The following is a 25927-nucleotide window of genomic DNA, read 5'->3' on the forward strand; positions in this document are numbered from 1 at the left end:
ATTTACCATCCAATTCTTTACTAATTCTTTAGCTATTCAGCTTTCCAAAAGCCATGGCACTTCTACATATTACTGTAATAGATAATTAGGGCAGATGAAGAGCTTCCTCATGGTATTTGGAAGGGGTGTGCTTATATTTGACAGTTTTAAAATGAGCCTTTTGTCTTCTGAATTGTTCCTCTGGGTCACAAATAATTTATGGAATAATGAAGTAACTATAACACAACATACTGTAGCCTTGGCAGTAGACAGTGTTTGACTTGGAATTATGAGAGTTTTAATAAGCAATCTAATCATTAAATCTGCAGTTTAACATGCTAGTCCTCTTGGATAATATAACATTAAAATGAACAATGTATTGTAGTTTATGAAAAGACGGTAAAAAAAGTGCATTATATAATTTCACTCTTCAATAATCAAACCCTCATTACATGTACTAAACACTTAAACAGGCCTTATAAAGTGGCAAATCAGACACTCACTATAGACAACTGTTTCAAGGTGCTTGTCTCTTTTCATTGCAGAGTACTATAATAAATGGATAATTTTCCTTGGAGCATCTGAGAGGATCTGGCAGAGCTGTTATAAAAGATGCTCGAGAATTCCTGTTTCATTTGGCATACAAATATAATAAGACATATAGCGCAAGGCGATGCAGGTTTTCTGCTATGTGCGTAAAGCTCCATACATGTGATTTACGCTTGGGCATATTCACAGAACTAGGTGACCTTCTAACAGTCCACTCATTGCAGGAGGCTTATAACCTTGTGCCCCTGTCTACAAGGGCTTTTAAGGATCATCTTTCAACCACATTCACCAATCTGCCTAATAATGATTCCCCTCACTTAATGGGATTGTATTGCATGCTTATGTCAGGACATGGAAACTGAGTTGTTAGGTCAGCTATCTTATACCCCTGCCAGTATATGCCTCTTAATATGGAAACACTACTTGCTTCTCTCCTAGGCCATAGTACCAGTCATTATTTGAAGGCCATACAAGAGCTTTGTAATGAGAGTCAAACGGACAATCTAATCCTAGTAGGAACAAATCATCTGGTCCAGGAATATTAATCTAAAAATAGCTCCAGCTTTGATCCTAAAACTATGTTTCAAAGTGAGAAGAACAGAATGAACAATAAGCCTCATATACAATATTGTGATAAAGGCATCTGATTTCCTTGCCTATAACTGTAATGATAACATTGCCTACTTCAGACCATGCAGCGTGTGCTTTTTCATGTGGGCACAGAATGTCAGGCAGCCTTTGCATAGCTTTGTGTTTCACAGTGGGGTTTACTTTATTCCACATCTTAACACCATCTTTTTCATATCTTCTTTCTCAGTTAATTGCAGCTTTTCAACAACTGCAGTAGTTAAAGTCTGCAGCCTTCACTGTAATCTATATTTGCTCAGTAATGGTAGGTTACTGCTCCAGCCCACATGCTCCAGAACGGACACATGCTATATGTTTTTTCCAGTTTCATGACAAATAAGAACATTAGCACAGTCATATGTATTTACATTGAAAGGTTATGCATGTGCTCGCCTGCCTAGAGCACACACATTTGTGAGCCCACATGCCCTTCGTAGAGCTTTCCCCATAAAAATGTTCTCTGCAGACTCTGTGGGATCAAAACACTGGGGAAATGTGCATGATGCCAAGGTAGTATTTAGACTGTGTAATTCTCAATACTCGCTCAACTAAATGTGCAATAAATTACATGTATATACCCTGGGTAGCACAGAACACAGTCCCTTATACATAAAATGGATCAACTCCATTGTAAGGAGGAAAGGGTGGCTATAAAAGTGGGACTCTGAATAAGTATACATTGGATAAGTAGTAAATGTTACTTGTAGGATAACTCCTTTAAGCTATGTAGTTGTCCTCCCCAGTGGTATAGTACATGCGTATGAAGCATGATGGATTCATCTACATTGAACACATAATAGCTGAGCTAATCACAGTCCTCAGTGGTCAAGTCTAAATTAGTGGCACATCGGGAAAGCTAATAGGAATTGTTCCTCAAGGGTTTTTCCAAATCTTTAAAAGTCATGCTTCTGTGTTCCTTTTAGAAAGAAGAGGTAAAAGTAATTGGTTCTCTACCTCTATACCTTTTTTTCTAGTTGCGGCTTCTGGCTGCACAAGGTGGGAATATGCATACAGTTTTGTATCTTGATAGATGGGCCGAATTTGAGCAAGCTTATGCTTGGACTTTGGAGCAGGAGCTTGTTAGGATATGTGATTTGGAATAGTGTGACAATATGGTGGCCTTGTCCCTTGCTTCAGCCGTTTTGGGATAGGGCTCTCTGATTAGTTAAGATGGTGACTGGACGTGACCTTGCTAATGAACCAGCGTTCTTTTGCTCTCATTACTACTCCCATCCAGCACAGCAAAACACTCACTACTGAGTTACATCCTGATAGATACACAATCACTAATCACTCGGTTGTGGAAGACCACTTGAATCCTTTCTAACACAGACTTCTCCTTATCCAAAATGTTATAACATGGGGTCCCTGGATTGATTTTCAGAAATCTCCATCTTATGCTACTTTTGACTGACGTGCCCTACAACATCAACTCTGGCAATGTCTCTTCTACATCACATCCCGTATCATCTTTCTCATTTCTTCTTTCCTACCCCATCCCTCTCCCCTATTTCTGTCTTTTCTCCCACGATCACTTCAATATACTTGTTTTGTAGGAACTCCTATTGTCTACAATAGCCTTTATGTGCTTTTTAAATAGTTTTCACAGTTTATAAAGATAATTTTTGTTTGCCATTTTGGCTACATCCATCTGCCGTGACATGTTTAGATTGCATATTTAGGCTCGGTCTTCTGCAACCACCTTGCCGCCCATCGATTGTATCCCCTGTCTGCTCTGGATATGCTAGATTTTTACTAACTTCATCTGACTTAAGTTATTGTACCTTGTCAATAGGTTATTGTAATTTTTATTTTCGGTTTGCCTAAGTTTCACTTTGTATTTTATTTTGCACATGTGAACATGAAAAAAAGAATGGTACAAAAACATGAAGAAAAGTTCAACAAGTGTAAATGCTTTTGCAACCTACTGTACCTGTTCAGCCTACATAATTGTTATGTAGTAAAATGGAAGAGAAGTACAAATCACTACCAAACACAGATATCTTTACCTTTCACTTACACAGTCACACCCCAAATATTTAACTGCAGTTCGTCATAGCCAGTGATCTTGCAGAATGGAATCAGATACTCTGTGGAATTTGAGCCCTTTGGAGAATTGCAAGAGTCGACATGCAATATCAATTGTTACTTTACTTTATGTCAGCTGCTTAACTTTTACCATTATCGGCATTTTATCAGAACATTTTTGAGGCAAGCCACATAATATAGATGAAACATAAAATGCAAAGACTAGTTAGCCAAGTCTAAGCAAGCAATGTAGAGAGTATGAACGCACATGGAAAACCATAGACCAGTAAAGTAAGGAATAGTGCCCTTTATAAGATTAACATCAAGGTACTAATTATTAAGATTTTGTCAAGCAGCTGTGCTAGACTTCATGTCACACAAATTAGTGCTCAGTCGACTGTGAGCTGGATTTAACATGCAAGTCAGACAGAAGTGTGTTGCATGCCCCATGTTAAAGATAGACCAAAAAAAAAAATGGTGCATTCTGTTGGGTCAGTTCAGGGAGTACCAGATTCATGATGAACCGTCACTAGAAATCATGAATCTGGCACACCCTGCATTATACACAGGCAAGCCACACTTGGTGCAGTTTGAACCATTCTTAGTAAATGTACCCTATTGTGTTAAGGAAGCCTGGAAGGATAAAAGTCAAAGGTGGTAAATAGACAAACTGGGGGGGATTCATTATGCATTTTCCACCAGTTTTTATGTTGAAGGTACATGACTCTCCCTCCTCCCCTCTAATTTTCTGACTTATGCAACCTGCAACCCTGGCCTGCCACATTTACTATATGTGGTTCTCTGCTGGAAAAATGGAAGAGACTACAGTAAAAACCTCTTCCAGTCCCAATCTGGTCTACAGCTGGTGAAGTTTTCGCTCATATTCTTTAAGAAGCCAGAGACTCTTAACCCCTTACCGACGTGCGGCATAATAGTACTGCACGCTTTGGGTGCCATGGCATGGAGAGGGCTCACAGGCTCCATAGCCGGTATTGCAGCAAAGACGATCTTGTTGATCACCGCCGGAAAAGCTGCCGGTGGCTTCAAAAAGATGGCAGAACACGGGCACCGCCATCTTGCCGGCGATCCGTCGCTGTGACAGGCTGTCTCCTTTTAACGCATTCATTACAATGTGCTAACACCAGTCCTAATGAATTCCCCCACTGCCTCTAGATCACCTAGTGTGGATTAGGTTTAAAATACAAAATTTAGTTTGAGAGGACTGCATGTTTCATAGGCAGAATTATCCCTTCTTTAAGTCCACATTTCACAAGATACTGTATTAAAAGGCACATTCCAATTACAAGTTGGTGGGAGACATTATAAGTCCATAGAAAAAAAGCAGCAGCATACTTGGCATTCATAATATTACTACATAAAACATGGTGGTGCGCATTAGTTTTTTTTTTACATTGTTAATACCAAAACAACATAACCTTTGATGTTTGTCATTTTGGCTACTATCAGTGAATACCTACCTGTAGCTTTAATATTCTGTCCTTACATGGAGGAGCATACTTAACTGCTAAAAAAGCTTTAAAGGATATCTACCACTTCCTCTTATGGTTGATTTACTATTAACGCTGCTCGGTAGATCCAAGAATATTTTTTATGAGGAGCATAAGAACTTCGGGCTGAGGGCCTCCTGCTATAACATGCCCCCCAGAGTCCTTCTCCTCTGCCTCCCTGCTACTTCACTCGCTACCCCTCCATCTATCGGCTGGAAATCTCATAGCAGTGCATAGTATTAGCATAATTCCCAGCGATCATGGATTTAGTGGGACAGTCCTGGCTATTTACTGCTGTCCCACCTTCCCAGGGGGTTGGGAGGTTGTCCAGATGTGTCCTGCACTAAAATGAAGCCAGTCCCAACATGATACAGCTGAAGACCAGCCTAGGTATCATGACCAGGAGGCATTTCTACATACTGAGTGTTGATGCCACAAAAACTTCAGTTTTCTGACAAACTTTTTTTATCATTATATTTGAGGTTTTGTTTATGACACTTTTGCACTTCTAGATTCCAGACACCTTTTTTGGTGCACTAAACCAACAAAATGCAACTTATAAACCCCTTCCTGAATATGGAGTGTCATTTCTGACGCCCATTTTTTCTTCTTAATACATTAAGGCCATATGGAACATTGTAAATTCCCAGTGCAAGAGAAGGGCACCAGAAAACATACCTTGTGCCACAAATTAATTCCCCCCGCCATGCCCACAACTATACAACCTATGTCACATTACTATGCACACCCTTCAGAGCCACCACCACCATGTCTGCATCTCACCTCCAGCGCCTCTGCCACCTTATACAGTCCTGGTCTCCTCCTGGAAAAACATTTGAGTTTTCTTGCCTCATAAAAAGCTACAAAATCAACTCCAACAAAAATGTCACCAGTTCTGGACCATGCACACCCAATGTAGATCTAAAATCAGATTTACAGATTTATGAAGGGGAGATGGTAGGGAATAATTCAGTAAAGGGGTTGATTAAGGGGAGGGACAAAAGGCAAGGCCTAGGGGGCAAACCTCCGCAGAACACATGCAGCGCGCCACATGTTTTGTCCCTCTTTTACCTTTGCAAAAGTTGTGAGGTTTTAGATCTGTACTTCTGGTCCAGAGCAGATAGGTAGGGGAGAAGGGCTTCAGCGGGTGTTTTATAGCCAGAGGCCCCACAGCCCATAGATGGTTTGGTCACACTCCCACTCCCCCCCCCCATCCCCACCATCAATTCTAAATGTTAAAATATATGTCATGTTTTGTAGTCACGGCTGGAAGAACTTCTTTTTGGGTAAAGCTCCAGTCTCTTAGTGCTAAAAGAAACAACATTCTGGATTGAAAGCTTCCTCTGTCCTTGTTATATGTGATTTTTGAAGAACATTTGCTGAGATTGTAGTGTTCTTATCACTAAGCTGCTACAGAACTTCAGCTGCAATATCTGAAATGATGGCATCGCTAAATAATTGTCTTCTGTCACTGGATGTAATTTATCCGCTAAACCTCATGTGCAGCTCATCCTGTTATCCTTCACTTTCTTAACATCTGAACTAATTGTCTTTGATCAGTGAGTACATGTAATCTGTGCCATGTAAGTAAAGATGTTAACCCGCTTACTGAATGAAATTCCTCTTATCTATTGCCCATTCATTTATACCAAGCTTCAAGCCGTGTCCTAACTCTTTATGTAACGGCTGAGAAGGTCATGTGTGCATATGACCTCCACAGTTATGATGCCCTATACAGTTATGATGCCCTCTTGCAGACTTTTGCATTGATTCTGGATTTTTCTGCATCATTCTGCTTTAAGGGATATATTGTAAGGCATCTTTAAACTATTCAGAATCTATCCTACATGTAAAATGTATTCTATAAATATGCAACTATTGGATTTAATAGCTTACCACAACTGACATTCACTGCATAAAACACTGTATATGCCCGCAGGGCTTATAGGAAAAACTAAAAAAATATGATAGCAAATGGTGTTCATATACATTCTCTACCTCTGTTACTATATATTTTTACAATTTGCAGCATTGGATAGCTGTCATCTTTACAATTTCTTTGCCAGTTATGGAGCCAACCCTATGCTAATGAAATTTTCTTACATAGATGTCTGTGGGTAATCTAAGACCCTGTCACAGCGGTAAAAATTAAGTTGGGCTTTTGTGCGCTAAAAAAGTGAGAGATTCCAGAACTATCTTGGTAAGTTTCTGCCATTAACTATGTGATTGACAATGGAAAGCTGTCAGTCACCTTATGTGGGTAAAGAATCATCTATCTGGCAGCTTTTTACATGAAAATACTGAATCAATTCGTAGAAAACTATAAAACTCTAAGCTTTAGCGCTAAAGGCTTGATCATCTTTTGGCTATAGGCTTGTGATTTTACAGATTTAGTTTTATAGTGATAGGTCCCAAAAGAGAAATATTTGAATGTTTCCAAATGTTTTTAACACGGCAGGGCTCAGAGCTGTGGACTTTTTAAAGTAATTTTTGATGAGGAGCTATTGAATTTGATTGTAGTCCAGACAAATCTCTATGCTGCACAGCATATTGCCCAAAACCCCACTTCATTTTATGCACAACCCCACAGGTGGAACCCTCTCACTGCAGCAGAGATGGAGAAGTATTGGGGCACTTCTTATGGGGCTGGTAAAGAAGCCCACAATCAGGGACTACTGGAGCCAGGGGAGTCACTAGGCTTGTGCCTGGGATCTTTTGGCCGGAGCCCTGGGTCAGCAGGACATCTGCCCTCCTCCCCTCTCTCATCACGATCTGTGTCCTCAGGACCGTGTGCATTACTTTCCCCTGAAGGTCCTACCCTCTAGGAAAATAATACCCCGAAAGCTGAAGGACCTGTGATCACATGATCGGCGGGGAAAGCAATGCGCAGAGATGCATATGTGAGGTGAGGGTGGAGACATGAAAGGTACTAAGGGAAGGGGGAGAACATGCGGGTCTGTGTGGGCACATTACTTACTGGGGGGGGGTGTTGTGTGGGCAAAGTACTTACTGGGGGGTTGTAGCCATCTAGCCAACAATGCCCTCTTGGTTTCTAAAAAAAAATGTAATGCTCTCAGGTGAGGGTCTTCCAGACTACAGATTACATCATTAAGATTTGGTAAGTCAAATAAACAGAGCCAGGGGGGGAGGGGGTTAGAAGGTTGGTCAAGGGGTGCAGAATAAAGATGTTCATAATATGTCTAGAGGAGCTTGGTGCCTTTAGCAAAACAGGCTAAAATATTTCCTGCCTTGTTCTGATATCTCAGTAGTTTAGCTTTCATTTGTGTTCGGTTAAAGGATTCTTTCCTATTTAACCATCTGTCATAGTCAGTCTTAGCTTGTTTCCAGGATGGTTTAGAGGAGGGGGTAAACGAGACAGTGCAGGCATTACAAAGGCTCTCTACACTCTTTAACCACCTCATTCTTTACTGCTATGGTATAGCTTGTGCACATCTCCCAACTATTTGACTAGGGAAAGAGGGCAAAAGGTCAATTCCACTTCTCTTAATCATGACCATTGCCTCACCCCCAAACATAGTATTATATTGACCCAAACATACTGTAGTATAATGCCCCCTGTCTGTGACCAATCATCCTAATGACCAATGAGGTGAGAGAGCAGTGCAGTTATTGTGCATTGTAGGTGATCCTGAACAGGTGGGTTTTCAGGTTACGTTTGAAGGTTTGAAAGTGGGGGACAGTATGACACATTTTGGTAGAGTGTTCGAGGGTATGGGGGACGCATGGGAGAAGTCCTGGAGACGGTTGTGAGAAGAGCGGATAGTAGTAGAGTGAAGCTGAAGGTCCTGTGAGAAGCGGTATTGCCTGATGAGTTCAGAGATATATGGAGGGGACATGTTGTGGATGGCTTCGTAGGTCATGGTTAGTATTTTAAATTGAATTCACTGTGCAATAGGTAGCCAGTGGAGTGACTGGCAGAGAGGAGATGCAGAGGAGAATTGAGTAGCCAGATGGATTAGCTGGGCAGCAGAGTTTAGGATAGATTGGAGGGGTGTTAGGGAGTTAACTGGGAGAGCGCAGAGAAGAATGTTGCAGTAGTCCAAGCGAGAGATGATGAGGGCATGGACTATTCATTTTGTAGACTCTGGATTGAGGAAGGGGTGAATGCGAGATATGTTCTTGAGATGGAGGCGGCAGGTTGAAGTAAGGGCCTGGATATGAGGCTTATAGGATAAGGCAAAGGTGGCTCCAAGGCAATGGCTTTAGGGACCGGGAAGAGTGTGGAGAGTGACAGGTCAGGTGGGAGGGATGTGTTAGGTTTAGGATAGATTATGAGTTCTGTTTTGTACATGTTAAGTTTTAGAAAACAGGGAGAGAAAGAGGATATGGCTGCAGACAATCTGGAATTCTGGCTAGAAGAGAGGAGATGTCTGAACCAGAAATATAGATCTGTGTGTCATCTGCAAATGAATGGTATTGGAAGCCTTAGGACCTTATTAGGTGTCCCATGCCAGATGTGTATCGGGTGAAGAGCAGGGGTCCCAGGACAGAGCCCTGAGGGACGCCAACAGGGAGGGGGTGAGGTGAAGAGGTGGCATGAGATTGATAGATTCTGAATGTCCGGTTGGAAAGGAATGAGGAGATCCAGGAGAGGGCACGGTCAGTGATGCCAAGATAGCAAAGCATCTGCAGGGGAAGAGAATGGTTGACAGTGTCAACAGCAGAGAAGCAGAGTAGTGATGTTTTGGCTTAGCTGACAGTAGGTCATCAGAATTGGGTCGAAAACCAGATTGTAGTTTGTCAAGGAGAAAGTTGGACGAGAGGTAGGTGGACATGTTGTTTCAGGTGTTTTGAGGCAAATGGAAGTACTGAAATAGGGCGATAGAGTGGATGGGTCCAGAGATGGCTTCTTTAGGATGGGTGTAACAGTTGCATGTTTAAAGGAAGATGGAACAATACCAGTGGATACTGAAAGGTTAAAGAGGCGAGTTAGGGGTGGATTGAGCGCAGTGGTGAGGTTAGGGATAAGATGTGATGGGATTGGGTCAAGTGCACAAATGGTGAGATGTGAGTTTGACAGCACAGAGGAAACTTTTTTGTCAGGAAGGGAAGAGTAGTTAGTTAACAGTGACTTGGATTGCATACTGTTGGTTAACAGGGATTGGATATTGTGGGTCGGTTGCAGGGGATGAAGGTTGAAACTTTCCCTGATGTCATCTACTTTGTTTTTAAAGTTTGAGGCAAATTCCTCAGTTGCAATGAAGGAGGTTGGGGATGGTGCAGGAGGATAAAGAAGGGAATTAAAGGTAGAAAATAGTTGTTTGGGGTTGTGAGATAAAGAAGATATAAGATTAATGAAGTAATCCTGTTTAGCAGATGCAAGTGCAGATTTGTGAGTGAAGACCGCCTGCTTGTAGGACAGGAGGTCATCCTTTGAGCAGGATTTCTTCCAATGCCTTTCAGCTCTTCTGGAACTCTGCCTCAGATGTTTTGTGAGGTCCATGTGCAAGGGTTGCTGGTTCAGTTGTCTAGATGTAGTGAGAGTAAGGAGGGCTACAGAGTCCAGGGGAGAAGAGAATGTGGTTTTGTAGAAGGTGGCAGCAATTTCCACCTTCTTGAATGAGGATATGGAAGAGAGAGGTAGAAGAGTCTCGGAGAGTTTGCAGGCATCCAGATCTTTTTGCAGATGAGATTCCTAAGTGGGTGTATAAGCCTGTGGACTGCAGGAGAGGTTGAATCCAGATTGGTAGAGAAAGTGAGTAAGTTGTGGTTGGATATGAGGAGAGTAGAGTTAGACAGATTGGTTAGAGGACAGAGGTGGGTGAAAATGAGGTCAAGTGTGTGGCCCTCTTTGTGAGTGGCTGCGGAGGACCACTGTGAGAGGCCGAATGAGGTGGTAAGTGAGAGGAGTTTAGAGGTAGAAGAATGAGCTATATAAATGGGAGTGTTAAAGTCCCCCATGATGATAGAAGGGATGTCAGAGAAGAGAAAGATATGATAATCCTTTATTAGCCCCACAGTGGGGAAATTCACAGCGTTACAGCTGAAGTGAAGAAGCCAGGTACCAAAGTGATCAATACAAGCAGTGGCAGGACCAGGGGGTCGGTAGATGACAGCCACTTGGAAGTTAGAGGAAGTATAGATGGGGATGGAGTGGACTTCGAAAGAGGAAAAGGTGACAGAGGGTAGAGGTGGGATGTGGCTGAAAGAGCAGTTGTCAGACAGAAGGATGCCAACTCCTCCACCAGGTTTATTGCAGGGTCGGGGAGTGTGGGTAAAGTGGAGGCCACCATAACAGAGCGCAGCAGGGGAAACAGTGTCTGAAGGATTTAGCCATGTTTCTGTCAGGCCCAGGAAAGACAGTTTCTGGGGAATAAAGAGGTCATCAATATCAGTGACTTTGTTGCATATGGAACATGCATTCCATTATGCTCCAGAGAGAGGGTGGAGAAGGTGGTGCAGAGCGGGTCAGGTGGATAGGTTATAGATTAGAGTCGTTACAAGATTTGGATAATAGAGGTCTATGGAAGAAGGCTGGAGGAACGGTGGGGATATGTTTGAAAGCCCCTGGATTGGGGGAAACCAGAGGCAAGGAGTATCTGAGATGGTGATAACAGGTGAGAGAAAACCTAGGTCAGAGGACCTCTAAGCTTAAATTTATACAACCATGATTAAGCAGTGACTACTATTAGGTGTGAGAAATGGGTGGAAAAAGGAAGGAAGGAAGAAAATAGGGAGGAAACAGCAGGGAAATAGGTCTACATTCACACATACCAATAAACATAAGTGAGAAAGGTGAAGACTAATACGGCTAATACGAGACCAGTGGGATCAGTGGTGCCAGATAATGCAGACATACCATCCCGCACTCAGTCCGAATCAGTCAGATCGTCTGACGGCATGTCCCCAATTTCCGTTGCATGAAAGTCAGCGCAGCTGCGCCGCAATCCAAACGAGTGTGACACAATCCCAGCGCAAACTTCTTTTGAATGCCTGTCAAAGCGGCGCTAATCCCTAAAATGCCAACGAAAGTGAGCAGCGCGACCCTTGGTAAATAAGCCCCATTGTGTCTGCAGCAGATCCTGCTTTTACCTCCTCAGGGCAATGCTGGTTTATCACTCATCTATCTACATGGAATATTCTTAATGCGGATGGGAATGCTAGAGCCAATCGCAGTTGTTTTCGGTAAAGTTCTGTGCAGAGTAGTGGAAAGGCCTTTCTCCGTTTTGTCACCTCTTTAGAATAATATCCAAAAATTGCGGTTGTACTGGGCTAGTCCTGGGTAAACACCGACTTCTCATGTAAGCTTGGGATCTGGAACCATACGGTTGGCCCATTCAACCTTGCAGCGGTAAAGGAGACCCAGAAGATCCAGGATTAACGTCTCACAGACATAAAAAAAAGAATGTGTTGAGGAATCGAATGTGGGATCCCAACCACCCTCCTGGAGCGGTTTTCTTGCACTGCATCATGTTGGAGATCTTTGAGGGTAGAGGATACGGCGTCTATTAGAGCACTTTGAATGTTTCCATGGTCCCATCTTCTGCAGGTACCAATCCATATACCTACTACTGGTTAGTGGCAGGTGTGTGAGGGGCGCTGGTGCCGATAGGCAGGTATCAGGAGCCACAGGGTAAAGATAAGCTTCCAGGGGGTATGGAGCTCAGCTAAAATCATCCATCCATGCCGTCGCCGAAACCAGAAGTCATGTTTTGTCCTTTATCAAGAATATGTTGATTGTCAATTACTTTTTACATTTTTTATACTTACTAGTGAACAATTTCTGAATGTATTGCATTTTTCCTCTGACATGAGACACTCCATACATATAGGAAAGTGACATAACTAATGTTTGCATGTATTCCAAAAAACGAGACTTTTTTTGAAGTGCAATTAATTGCCTGGTGTGTCATGTGAATTGGGATATGCACCTTCAACATCTTTGCTATTGCTATAGTGCTGCTGGACTTTTAACTTTTTAATGTTTTCATGTAAATATATGCATCTTCCCAATAAAATAGAATTTTATGAATTTTAACTGTAAATGATTGTTTTTCCATTTTGACTGCAGCCTGGATTTGATAGCAGTGTTTAACACATTATATTTACTATATATGAATGATACATTTTCTGCCTCCAGTAAGCACATTCACTTTGCAGCTCCCTTTGGGTAAGTAAATAAAGCATATGCCAATGAATTACCTTGCTCGCCACCTTATTTTCTGGCATCCCCCAGACATTTCTATCAGGGTGAATATTGTTGGATGGAAGCTGTTGCTCCCAAAGGCATTGCTGTATGTGGAAGAGCTTTATTAACAGAAGGATTTCCTTATCAGCCATTAGGGAGTCATTTCAATCTGATGCTTCTATAGAGAAGTAGGAGTACACTAGTTATATTTCTGTCATACATTGACCTCTACAAAATCTTTCTATATGACTCCCTGACTAAGGAAATATAATATCTTTTACAAGTGAAGTCTTATCTAGCTTTCCTAGATCTAGAGATAATGATCTGTTGTTAGGTCTTCCTTCTGCTTAGAGTCATCTGAAGCTCAATCATGTTTCCTCATATTGACAAACAGCATATGACATGTAAAAAATAGTGGCCTGGAGCTCTGTTTTTTTGGTCATTTTATTTAAAGGGAACCAGGTTTTTACCCCACTAAACTACTAGTGCCCTCAGGTAGAATATGAATTTACATTTCTAAATCTCCTCTTTTAATATGAAAGTCTCCACCATTATTTTTGGTGCACTTTGTTCATGATGAAGCATTGTGGTGCAATCACAATTGTAGCACATGGTCCGAATAAGCACCAATATTTGACTTTAGGTGCACATTTTTTCTGTCTTGTGGACACAGTGCAGCCACGCCGCAAACCTGGCGCAGACACTTTATAAATACGTGTGCAAGAAGTTTGCACTTTCTTACTAGTGCAAAGTCAGGCAGAAAACTGGTGCAAACACTTTAACCCCTTCCTGACATTGGACGTAGTACTACGTCATGTGCGGCAAGGACGTACCGAACGGCGCCAGTGCCAGATGCTGGGGATCTCGGCTGTATTTTATAGCCAACACCTGCCGCTAACACCAGCAATCGGAGATTCCTCTGATCTAGTGCGAAAGACCCTTACCGGGGGTGGGGATCCACTTGTCCGGAGCATGCTCCGTGTGTTACATAACACAGTGTACTACATCTGAATTACACTGTGTTATAGGAATAAGAGCTTGAACAAGCGATCAAAGCATCCCTTGTTCAAGACAACCTGTAAAAGTAAAAAAAGAAAACACTTATTCCCTATACATACCTAATAAAGTACAAAAAATACAAAATTATGAGAGAAGCCCATGTATTTGGTATTGCCACATCCGTAACAATCTGTACAATAAATCAGTAACTTTATTGGACCACGCTTGGTGAACGCCGTAAAAACAAAACCCCAAAAACTTGCCAAAAATTTACATTTAAAAAAAAAAAAAAACCTTCACAAAAATGTTCCAAAGAGTGCTCAAAAAAAGTTATGTGCACCAAAATAATTCCACTGAAAAGGATAACCAAAAAATATAGAAGTTTGGTCTCTGAGAAGATGGCGATATGAAAATAAATGAGATTTTCTCTGTTAGTTTTTCTTCAGTAAAATTGTAAAAAATATATTAAAAAACTATATAAATGAGGCATCACTGTAACTAAAGTGATCCATAGAATAAAGATAATGTTATTTTTATGGTACAGTGTACGGCCAAAAATATATAAGAAGAAAGGAAACCAAAATTGAAGATTTTCTTTCCCTATTTACATTTAAGAGTTCATAAAATCTCATTAATAAGATAATGACCAACTAAAATAAAGTATTTGTAAAGTGCATCTGTCACTGAAAATAAGCCAAATTATCAAAAAAAAAAAAAAGATTGAATAGCTGTTATAAAGGGACAATCATAATCTGCTGTGATTGGCGCAGCTTCCCTTCAATTCCCTGGCCTGTGTCCATACAGCAGGTTACCACCATATATGTGGTATTGTTATACTCAGAAGAAATCACATTTTGTGGAGCGATATGGTATTTTTTCCACTGAGAATTTGTACATTTTTTGAAAAACACCTTCATTTAGCCAAAAAAAAAAAAGAAAATTTCAAAATTGCACACAATTTTGTTTTATCCCCTGTAAAACAATTAAAAAGGGTTAACAAAAAGTTGTTTTACATACATTAAGGGGTGTAGTTTCTAGAATGGGACAATTTATGGGGTTTTACTTTTCATTTAGGCCTCTTAACCCCTTAGGGTTCTGCGTCCGATATATCTGGCGCAGAGCTGATGCCGGTTCCGATCAAGATACCGGCATCGGGATACACAGGGTATCGGCTATAACTAATACCGGACACCCCAGATGTAATATTCTCGGTCAGAGTGGGCTTTATTTGTGGGTGTTTAACCCGTTAAATGCCGCAGTCGGTGTGACCGCAGCATTTAATGTGCCTTTGGGGGTATTTCCACCACAATGCCCCCTCCCCCGGCACCATCTTCGGGGGCACCGATCGTTGGTATGGCAGCCCTGGGGTCCATTCAGGACCCCAGAGCTGCCTGCTGATAGTGCCTGAAAAATGGCGTAGATGACTTCATCTTAAAGGCACAGTGTCAGACAGGGATTTTTTTTTCCCTATTGAATCCCATTAAAAATGCAATAAAAAGTGATCAAGAAAACATGTGTACTCCAGAATGATACCATTGCAAAGTGCAACATGCCCTGCAAAAAACAAGCTATCATCCACCTCCAAGAAGACTTCAATGCAAAAATTATAGATTTTTCCCCACATTAGGGTTTTATTTGGCAAATTATGTAAAACATAAGAAAAAATATTGAAGTCTGGTATCCCTGTAATCGTATCGAACCATAGAATAAAGACAACATGATTATTAGGCTATATGGTGAACACCAAAAAAAAAAAAAAAGTAAAAATCCAGCACAGAATTGATGCTTTTCTACTCCTACCCTCAAAAAAAAATTCCTAAATTTTCAGCAATAGGGGATACCAACCCCAAAATGGTAACACTGGAAAAAGCATCTCATCCTACATAGAAAATGCTGTCACATGGCCCCAATAATGAAAAAGCGAAAAATTTTATAGCCTGCAAAAAATGGGCAAATGAGGAAATCCAGGCAGCTGCAGGTCCCTCCTTCCCTTCTGCAACTCGCCGTGCGCCCATAAAACAAGTAATGGCCACATGTAGGGGGTCTCTGTACTCGGGAGAAATTGCATAACAAATTGTTAGGGTTTTTTTCTTTTTATCTTTTGGAAATGTGTACATTTTAGGGCTAAATGAATGTATAACCAACAAAATTTTTCTAAATTTCACCTCCATTTTGATTCAATTACTATGAAGAACTCAAGGGGTAAACAATCTTCCTAAAAGCTGTCTCTGATAGTTTGTGGGTGCAGATTTGAAAATGGGCTGAGCCATAAAGAGGACCTGTCACATATAAATTCGGCACTAGGAGCTGCTTACTAAAGTAAACCACCGATAACGCTATCTAACACTGCTGCGTAGTACCGCTTTGGGAGCTCCATAGCTCTGTCCATAGTGTCTGTCGCGTGTCATTTGGCAGTCACCGCCCCTAAACATGCCCACAATCCCGCCCCCTCATGAATACGCCGCACCGCTTTGAGAGCGGTCCGGCGTTTCTATTTTACTCCGCAGTGGTGTTAGATAGCGTTATCGGAGGTTCTCATAACGCTATCATTGTAACATTTCTGCGTTTGCTTCAGCACTAGGAGCTGCTTACTTTAGTAATTTAGTGCCAAATTTATGGGTGACAGGTGCTCTGTAAGCTGTAAACTGGCTGTGTCCTTAAGAGGTTAAAGTGACTTGAAACCTGAGCAGGTCCCTCAATAGCATGATTTTGTGTTTTTTATGAAAACGTGAAAAATTTCAAAGTTCAAAGCCCCATAGCATCTTACAAAAATGAGAGGATGCATAAAAAAACCATGCCAACATAAATAAAGCATTCCCAATTTTTTACCAGATAACCATTGTTTGCATAAACCAGATATTTTCAATTTTTTATCACATTTCTTTATCAAGTTTTTTTCATATATAAACGGAAAACATACCATCACAATTTTTCAACTAACATGAAGAACATGAGAAAACAATGTCATACCCTTGCTGAGGGTGCTAGTAGTTTAACCCCTTAACGCTGCAGCCTTTTTCGTTTTCATTTTTCACTCTCCACCTTCAAAAATCTGTAACTTTATTTTTCTATGTACAGAGCTGTGTGACAGCTTATTTTCTGCGTAACAAATGACACTTCAAAATGTTGGTATTGAATATTTCATGCCATGTACTGGGAAGCGAGAAAAAAAATTCCAAATGCAGTGAAATTGGTAAAAAAACCGCATTTGTGCCATATTCTTGTGGGCTTGGATTTTACGGATTTCAATGTGCGCCCCAAATGACATGTCTACTTTATTCTTCGGGTCGGTACGATTACGGGGATAACAAATTTATATAGGTTTTATAATGTTTTCATACATTTAAAAAAATTAAAACCTCCTGTACAAAATTTTTGGGGGGGGATTTTGCCATCTTCTGGCGTTAATAACTTTTTTTTTATACTTTGGTGTATGGAGCTGTGGGTGGTGTCGTTTTTTGTGGATTTTGATGACGTTTACAATGTTATTATTTTTAGGACTGTGCAACCTATTGATCACTTTTTATAGAATTTTTAATTTTTTTTAAAAATGGCAAAAAGTGCCATTTTCGACTTTGGGCGCGATTTTCCGTTACGGGGAAAACGCATTGAAAAAACTTTATTATATTTTGATAGATCGGGCATTTTCGGACGCGGCAATACCTAATGAGTTTATTTATATTTATTATTAAAACTTATTAAAAATTTTTTTTAATTTTTACTATATTTCAGACTCCCTAGGGTACATTAACCCTAGGTTGTCTGTAGGATCCTATCATATGCTGCTGATAGCACATTGTAATCCATGGGTTAACCCAAAGTATCCTCGGGTCTTCGGGAGACCCGAGGCTACCATGGCAACTGATCATTATCCCTGATGACGTCACGGGGAGCGGCGATCCTTGGAAAGCTTTGCCGGCGGTGATCAGCCTGAAAACACCGCGATCGGTGCTGGACGGTAAGCCTGGTAAGCCAGGTTACCGGTAAGCCTTTGCTGCAATATGCAGCAAAGACTTACCGGCTATGGAGAGGGCTCGGCCCCGGGACCCGGCATGTCACGTAATGCTACGTCACATGTCGGTAAGGGGTTAAAGGGAACCTGTCACCAGATTATACCCCACTAAAGTCCCTTCTGCATTTTCTCTTGCTTTCTGTGAGCACTGATATCATAGTAGAGATGACTGTAGCTAGGGGTTCCGTACTATGGGGGCTAATCACATCATATTGGTCCCCCAATGTATCAATTTAACTTTATACAAAGTTAACATATAGTGGTTCTAGACCCTTTATACCATGTAAGTGATATTACAGTAACAATTTAAATTTTCTGTGGGCGGGAACTCTCTAAGCAGACACTTCATGATTCCTCTAGTGCTGTGTGGTAACAATGTGGTTAGATTATCAGGGTGCAGGTTTATATACACTTTCATTTAGCTTCTGCACATTCACTAGTATCTGACACATAGAAAGAGAGAGGAGACGTATCAGAGATGATATCATGAGATGGATATAACACACAATGATAGTCAGCCCTGCTAACTCACCTATAGCACACAAGGTTCTGCTATATACCTCCCTACCCTGATATAAAGATATCTTATCTGACTGTAGCTTTAATCTCCTCATGATGTGTTGAGGTTTGTCGGCAGGAAGTCTCTCTCTGTGTGAGCTCGTCCTGGAATGCAAGGGTGAGGCTAGAGGCAGAGAGGAGCTCAGCGCAGGCACAGACAAGAAAACAAGATGGCTGCCGACCCTTAACTCGAAGAAGATCGGGTCGAGTCTAGGGGCAACCAAAATTGTTCACACCAGGACTGATAAAGGTTGGATTTATATCTGGGAAATGCTGTATCTTTGTTAATAACATTGAATTAGAGATTGTGTTCTTTTGTTCTTTTGTGTTCGTGGGAATACACCCTTACGCTAAGTTTTCTGTGATCTGTTACAGACCCTGAAAAGACCCTGTGAGTAAAACGCTGTAGTTTTGTAGGTGTTCAGGATATTTGTTTTCATTTTGTATTCGTAGTTGTTCAAGTTATTTGTGTTCATATCGGTGTCACGATTGTGACTAACGTTTTTATATATCACCACAAATATTGCACATTTGTCTATAGTAAATTTAATAGAGAAATTATTTAATTGACTATATGTCAGCGGTGGCAAACCTATGGCACGGGTGCCAGAGGTGGCACTTAGAGCCCTTTCTGTGGGCACTCAGGACATCGCCCCAGGACAGAGTTCACCAAACAGAACCAAATCCACCGAATCTTCCTGCAGTCCCAGGCAACTGCTCTCAGCGCTATTTTAAAGCGACACTTCATTGACTGTTTGAAATTGCGGGAAAAATGAAGAGGTTTTGACAGAAAATCTTTGGAGGTCATCCTGTTGGACCCATCATTCTTCCTGTCCAGAGAGACCCTGGAGAGAAGCTACAATTATAGTCTGATTTTTCCCTCCTTCTTTCAACTGTATTGGTGGCCTCAGGCAGCCGATACAATTAAAAGATGTGTTGGCACTTCACGGTAAATAAGTGGATTTTGGTTGTTGTCTGGGCACTCGGTCTCGCGATCACTTCTATATGTTATAAAGTATAGAAATTTAGCTCTTTTTAATGTCCCTGTCTGTCTAGACCTACTTTCTCTAGGCCTACTGAACAACAATAACGCTATCATTTTAATTTTCTGTTTTATATGATGAAACAAGCTAGTTTTAGGATCACTGTTAAAGAAATCTAGTGCACTAAAATAGAGTTTTTTTTCTGATTGTAGTGCCATTTAAACATCTCCTTTATATCATGAACCTTTCTACCAAATGTCGCATGCTTTCATTTCAAGACTTGTTTGAATAGTTAAATTATTTTTTTTAAGCTGTGGAAAAAAAAAACCTAACCTGGGGCTCGATGTGTAGACACAATCTGTTATCTTGCTGCATCATGAAGTCCTCTTCTGCATATGCTGAGAAGTGCTAGACTGGTATTTTATAATCTGCTGACACTTGAGCATTGAATGTCCTAGTCTCTTGTTACTGTATTCTTCCGCAAAATGAATAGCCTGATAAAGGCCGCCAAGTACAAACAGATTTATTATAAGAGATGTTTATTATACGCGTCAAAAGAGTTGATCAGATTATTATTTGGTGTTCTAGTGAACACCAAATACAAAAAGGTGCAATAAAAAGCTTAAATTCCAAGTAATATATCCCTTCCTCTCCTCTTATTTATATTACCACTTCTATACAAAGGGTTATTTCCTATTTGTTAAAGGATTTCTTCCATACCCCCTTGCTGTAAAACAATTGGCCTTAAGCTGCCTGCTTAATAAGCATCAATCACTCTGACCTGTGTGTTAACAGCCTGTGTCAGAGTATTTGTTCACAACATTGGTGCTGCCGTTTACATGGGGGAAGTAGGGATTCCTTGCATCAGTATGATGCAAGTATTCCTGTCCTTGCAGTGCAGCCTGTGAATCTGGGCAGTCTGTGACATATATTGGACTGCCTTGTACTGCAGGAGAAGTGAGGAGGTATAGAAGGGGTTGGATCATCATTGGAGGTATAAGGACTCCTCCTCTGGGCTAGTGATTCTTTCTGTTCAAAGGGCTTTGGAGGTCTACTAAAGGGGTGAATTTTATTTAATTATCCTGATACGATTGACAGTGGTGTCAGAGAAGGGAGAAAAGAATTTACGATTTGTTGCAAAGTTGCCGTACTGGGTTTTGGTTGTAGTTTGGAAACTCAGTTTATAATAGGTTCACCATCACTGTCACAGAATGTGGAGGAGATAATTATGGATCCCAACCACAATTACATTTCTGTATATCGCAGTGGGCTAGCAACCTTTTGGACTTTGTAGTGGTAACCGCATATATAATGTAGTACCTCCAAGAGTTTCCCGATCTTATTGGGACAACAACCTGAAACTGCATATGGTCAGCCTTTAACCACTTTTTATACACAAAGAGGTTTATTTTGTGATAATAACTATTTATGAACTGTGATTGCAGTACCTCCGACATGTACAATTCCATGGCAACTTGGATGTGGCCTTTGTAGGTTGCACAAAGTAAACACTAAAAGTGAATGAATAAAAATAAAATCTTAACCGCTAATTGCAAATCCTAATGAGAATCCAGGCAAATCCATATCTATAGTTTTCAATTTCTTTCATAGAAACCAAGTATAGTAGTGTAGGAATATATTGTGCTGAGCTGGTCTAGGATTGTTTTCTTACCATCTACCTGTAATTGTATAAGTTTAAAGTGACATTTCCTGAGGAAGCCCGTTTTCTGGTAACACCCAAATTAATTTGCTGTATAAAATTTTCAACATTAAATGTCTGACAGGAAGTTCACTATTGTGTACAGTATAAAGTTCCAAAGACTGCCAAGTCTGCGAGTGAACCATTTTCTAAAAGAACATCTACCATCAGTTTAGTGATGGTAGATGTGTCCTACTAAGAAGTTCCTGAGGAACATCGGTCCCCAGTATTTCGGCTATTATAACTCTATATCCCGCAATCAAAGAAATATAGAGTTATGTACATTAGCCTGGGGCGCTCAGGCTACATCACCCGAGCGCCTCAGGGAGCCTAGCATTTTAATGTACGCACAGTGTATATACATTCAAATACTAGGCTCCCTGAGGCGCTCAGGTGACATAGCCTGAGCGCCCCAGGCTAATGTGCATTTACATGATTGCAGGATACAGATTTATAATAAAATAAGTCCTGAGAAATGATGTTCCTATGGAATTTTTTACCAGGACACATCTACACATCTACTAAACTGACGGTAGATGTCCTTTAAATGGTTAATGACCATGAAATAAGTTAGAATTCTTAAAAGAGATTTACAAGCAAAAATCAAGATTGATAAACCAGGAACAATTACTCCCACGTACCGTGGGTGTGGTAATCTTATATTTGTTATCCATTATAGTAATGAGCTAGAAGGGCTAACCTACCCCCTCTGTGCTCTGGCCTTACAAACTGCTGTTACACTGTACAGCAGCACATCTCAGTTCCTGGTTCTCAGCTCCATTTCTGCTGATGTCCCGTGGCACGTTCCGTCTGATCTGTGCCCCTGTATGTTTACAGTGGCACGGAATCTGCACCATATTCCAGTGCTTACAACGCTGAAAGATAGAGACGGAAGGGAGTGGCCACCTCTGCTGGCCGGAAGCTCTCAGAGTGCAGCACGGGACAGAGGCACCGGGACAGCACCGGGACAGCAGCTACGGAGGAGGCGAGTACAGCTTTATTATTTTTAAAAAGCCCGTCCCAGCCTGTTATTACTACTCGCGGATAACCCCTTTAAGACATCAATCAGAAATGATGACCCAGTCCGTAGTGTTAGGTAATAATACAAGAAACTGCCCCTTATATCTGTCCCTTAAGTGGGCGCACTTTTAGTCATGTTTATTAGTTTTACATCTGTATTTCTTCTGTGATGTACTATACAGTACTATAAAAACAACAATAGAGGACACACAATTAACATGCAATTCCTTATTCTTTATCATATTACGGAATTATATCAAGGCTTATATGGAGTTGTTATATTAAAAAAAAAATTCCTAACATTATAGCAAGCACTTATACAGTGCACTGTTTATCTTTATGAAACTGGTGGCCGAATTGGCACCCATTTTCAATCAGTAGAAAGGTTGGAGGATATCACGCCTGTCATCTCCCATGCTTGAATTAACAACAATGGCCCATATTTATCATTAGTGAGGCAAACTGCACTATGGGGGTCATTTACAAAGGGGCCGATTCACGTTTTCCCGACGTGTTACCCGAATATTTCCGATTTGCGGCGATTTCCCCTGAATTGCCCTGGATTGTGTCGCATCCGCGCTGGCATGCACGCGACGGAAGTCGGGGGCGTGGCCGAACTAAAACCCGACGATTCGGAAAAACCGCCGCATTTTTAAAAAAAAAAGTGTTGCAGAGCTTGCACTTCACTAGGAATAGGCCGGTGAACTTGAATGTGTTCCGATGCTCTTCAGCGCAGCAGCGCCACCTGGTGGACGTCGGAGGAACTGCCTTAATGAATCCTGGCCGGACCCGAATCCACCGCAGAGAACACACCGCTGGATCGCGAATGGACCGGGTAAGTAAATCTGCCCCTATGTCTTCTATAATCTGGCGCACCCTGCACTCAGTTTAACAGGCATGCACCACAATTATGTAGGACTTTCAACATAAATGCGGTGCCCGGTGTGATCCGGCACCAGAACTCCCCTTTAGTTGCAAGGTTTTGTGTCGCAGCTGACACAGCGCGACCGGAAAGCTGGTGCAGCCAGTTTTATAAATGTGCTCCAATATCTTATTTTCCAGCTAAATTAAATGTTTTGAGTTTTTGAGAAGGGAATATAATAAATACAGGTATACATGAATGATAGTGCAGTGTTTAGCCCTATCTCAAGTCATTGTGCTACAGATGTGGTGTTATTTGACTTTGTGAATATCCACCTTAAAGTAGGACCGCTTGATCACTTTTAGGACTAACTAAACTCCTTTGTTACAAACCTGCATGTTAGTTGTTAAGATAGAAACTTAAATTTAATGATATTTGAAGATCTCTCTAGCACAAATCGGGTTGATATTGCCCTGAACCATAATTCAGTTATACTGATGACTGCTCAATAGCTGCAAGTTAGTATCTCTGTCGTCTGCTTTCCTGAACATATTTGTAAAAAATGTCATATTCCTGGCTTATTAACTAAACACTATGGAGACAAAGAGCAGTCTCTCTCTTTGTATGATCATAAAGAGGCAGAGAATGGGTGGGAGTGAATCATTTCATGTTCTATTACATTACGGAAATTCACTTTACCAATAATGTCTATTATAGGTTTATTAAGTAACCTTGAACCATTTTCTTCTGAGCAGAGTAGTTAACTTTGTTTCATCCTGTATTCAGCAAATCATAAACTAAACAGGATGGTAAATGAGGGAGAAGGCTATTTATAGAAATGAATACAGAGCTCTGTAAAGCCAATGTCTCTTTGGCAGGCGTCCAGAAGCAGAAAGCGCGGTAAACATTTACTATGTGCGCAGAGACCTTCACATGGGTCTGCAGATACAGCATGACCCTTGCATGAAAATACAATCAAAAGTACATCGATGTCATGTGGAATAATGTCTAGCATACTTTCTTCCCTTGGAAAGACAATTGTAAGAAAGACGCGTCTTGTACTTGCAGTTTATAGACTAAGATCTGATTGCGTAGGGCACGACATGGACAGGAAACGACATGTAGACATTTTACGTAATCCTCACTACAATGCATCTTCTGTAGGTCATGTTCTGTTACATTTTATGAAAAGAAAATGATCACAAAAAAAATGATTTCACTTTGCAACTTATGGGGCACATTTACTTGCCCATCCGAGCCGCAATCCCCCATCCGGACTATCCGACGAAAATGCGTCCGCGGGACCCTTAGTAAATAAGCCCCACTGTCTCTATAATGAAAATGAATCTGCTTTCTCCTAAGTAGTAAGATAAAACTTATAACCCCATTGCTTCTGTTGTACAAACTTGACCCAGTTTAACATAAACGTGATACACAAACAGATATTTTTTGAAAGCTGTCCAATTTCGGTCCAGTTCCACTGCTAGTCCTATCTGTCAAAGGATCATCCTAGCGGTGTCAGATTTTCTAATCTGCTTGGAGCTGATACCTGCTTTTTTTCCCCAACATGTCAAAGCAATGAAAAATTGACTGCACTAGGCTGATATGCATTTTATATTTTTCACCTACCCATTGAGTTTAATGGGAGAGTTTCCCACACAACAATGATCAGAGTAGTGCATGCTGTTATTTTCCTTGGTAGGATTGGATCGGATAGTTGAACCATAGAGGACATTGGACAGACTACAGACTACGCAATAGAGAAAAAAATTTATATTGTCTGAAAGACCTTTTTCTTGGTTCAGCAGATGCTCAATCATAAAAATAAATATTCTTCCTCGTGTTTTGTCTTAGATTCAATCTTTACGTATATATATATATATATATATATATATATATATATATATATATATATATCTCTCGTTCTTTCTTAGAAAAGAAAAAATTGGGGGGGGGGCCTTGTCTAGAGGAACAATCATTCTTGCGTGTTCAAAATGGTTTCACAGCTGCCAAAAGAAAGAGGCAGTTTGGGTTTACCAGATGTGACCTCCTATTATGTGGCATCTCACTTGGTTAGAGTGATTGATTGGCAAAGACATAAGACAGACACGACAGATATTATTTTACCTACATTTTATATGTGTACCAAATTCCTGAGAGGTAAACACCTGTATCCTTGTCCTTCACCTTATATTAGAGAAAGGCATTTTCTAAAAAGGGAACCAATGAATTGCCCTAGCAGATTTATGCACAAAATGTACCATGTAGTTTAGGATTCTGGAGAGCGCTTCAACTTTCTCATATTCCCTGGTTCTTTACTTAAAGCTGATCATTTTGAAAGAACTCTGACTCAGTTTGAGGAAATCTGTACAGGAGGAAGTCGCCTAGCTCAAGCCTTATCTAAGATGTACGCTATGTTGAGATCTCCATCTCTGGGTAAGAGTTTGTGGTTTAACGAAAAGTGGGAAGCTGATTTAAACATATCTTTTACTGACAAACAAAAGTAAAACAATTTCAATATGGTCCATACCACATCAATCTCTAGTTATTATCAGAAGCTTGGATACAAATTACCTGCAAGATGGTATTGTGTTCCATCTTGTCTTCAATGTCATTCAATGTTTCCAGGTATATCTCACATATGTTGGAGATGTGTCAATACAGAAGGTACTCTCCTTTATATATTCCGGGAATGTTCATTATTACAACCTTACTGGAAGACTATATGGAAAAAGATATCCAAGTTAACAGCATCTCATATAACTTTCTCACCAGCCTTTTTCTTGTTACACATATCACAGATCCCATTAAAAATTTATAAGAAGTCGGTTATTAGGCATTTGGTTAATAAAGCTATAATAAGTAATTCTTCCAAATGGAAAAAATCTCTTCACCTAAGGTACAGGAATGGTTGCAGAGAGTAGAAGAGATTAGAAGAATGGAACAATTGACTG

General features: G+C 40.7%; 1 protein-coding gene and 1 long non-coding RNA gene across 2 annotated transcripts in view; one reads left to right on the plus strand and one right to left on the minus strand.

Annotated features, from left to right (window-relative positions):
* LOC140104832 (uncharacterized) overlaps positions 1-25927 on the minus strand; it is a 119700-nt gene that overhangs the window by 53806 nt on the left and 39967 nt on the right. The window contains exon 2 of the long non-coding RNA XR_011850425.1: positions 25548-25694. This is a non-coding gene — a long non-coding RNA (uncharacterized lncRNA). The remainder of the gene's footprint in view (positions 1-25547; positions 25695-25927) is intronic.
* Positions 1-25927, plus strand: part of C10H1orf21 (chromosome 10 C1orf21 homolog) — a 74293-nt gene that overhangs the window by 13892 nt on the left and 34474 nt on the right. The gene's annotated exons all lie outside the window — the stretch shown is intronic.

Source organism: Engystomops pustulosus, chromosome 10 (genome assembly GCF_040894005.1).
Source record: "Engystomops pustulosus chromosome 10, aEngPut4.maternal, whole genome shotgun sequence".
In the NCBI taxonomy this organism is placed as follows: Eukaryota; Metazoa; Chordata; class Amphibia; order Anura; family Leptodactylidae; genus Engystomops; species Engystomops pustulosus.